Source organism: Acanthisitta chloris, unplaced genomic scaffold (assembly GCF_000695815.1).
Source record: "Acanthisitta chloris isolate BGI_N310 unplaced genomic scaffold, ASM69581v1 scaffold17272, whole genome shotgun sequence".
In the NCBI taxonomy this organism is placed as follows: domain Eukaryota; kingdom Metazoa; phylum Chordata; class Aves; order Passeriformes; family Acanthisittidae; genus Acanthisitta; species Acanthisitta chloris.
The window spans coordinates 2,686-3,948 of record NW_008661237.1 but is presented as its reverse complement, the minus strand read 5'-3'; positions in this window follow the sequence as shown (position 1 = coordinate 3,948).

Below are 1,263 nucleotides of genomic sequence, written 5' to 3'. Positions count from 1 at the left end.
AACAAATTCCCAAATACATAATGACACGCTATCAGAAAAAGGAGGTGGATGTGGTATCTGAACACCAGTGAATTAAATCACTATGAAAGAAGTTATTACCCAATGCAATTATGCTTGAATAACATATAATTTTTTAACATAATTTTAATACATTTTTACCACATGGTTATTGCTTCGTGATTTGCCAGGAACCTAGTTTTCCAACAGACAAAACTGTGCCCTCCTCAATATCAAAGTAGAGCCCATTTAGAACTAAAATTGAGGAAGAACTGACTTACCTCCCTGGTATTCCCCAGCATGCCTGCACACATGCACACAGAAATCAAGACATTATCACTGCCAGACATAATTCATTAAATAGAGTAAGAATTGCTCTTGATTAATGACTAATCGATTGGGTCTTAGAGTACTTTAAAAATGAATAAACTATGCAGTTTATTAGGAGGTTCATTCATTCTTAAATGTACAAGAGTTATTACAAAAGCTATTGTTCATTCTAAAGAAACTCTTGACTTATCTAGTCTTTCAACCAGTAAATATTTGAGTGAAGGAATCCTTAACAAGAAGTATATTATAAAGGATTAGGTCCAAAGACTATCCAACAAGAACAAGTGTCTTCTAACAAGAGTTCTTCCAATGTCAAACCATTAGTCACCAATGGCCAACTTGATCTGAAGTTCTGAAAAAGTTATTGATCTTTCAGAGTCACTGCAGGAAGAACTTACCGCCAGGCGCCTTGGGCTCTGTGTTGGCTTCATCTTGCTTTGGTTTTCTTCTTTGCTTAGAACGTCTTGGTCCTCCCCCTCAGTATAAACATCCATGTTACTACACGCACTGGGGAAAAAAAGAAAAAGAGACTCATTTCAGGTACTACACCAGGTGTCAATCAGCTTCTATCCCACCTGCCAGGAAGAAAACTCCACCTCTCCCCTCCTTGTTTACAACAGTAAGCTCTTTCTCTCCCTCCAAACCTCCATATTCTCTTTCTCCATTGCTCTCAAGCTCACTTTTCACTTCAATCTCTCTAACTTGCTCCAGATGTTTTTCAAGCTACATTTTTTTCCACACTGCTCTTTCCACTTTCTCTAAAACCAGTTTCCTCCCCACTGCCTGTCTAATGTCCCAGGGACTCTGGGCCCTCAGCTGTGGTTTGCAGCAGACAGAGTCACACATCAATTGCCAGGAGAAATAAGCACACGTCAAAATGAATGGGAAAAGAGAAAGAGAGAGATGCCCAGCATGCCTTACTCATCCACAGGATGC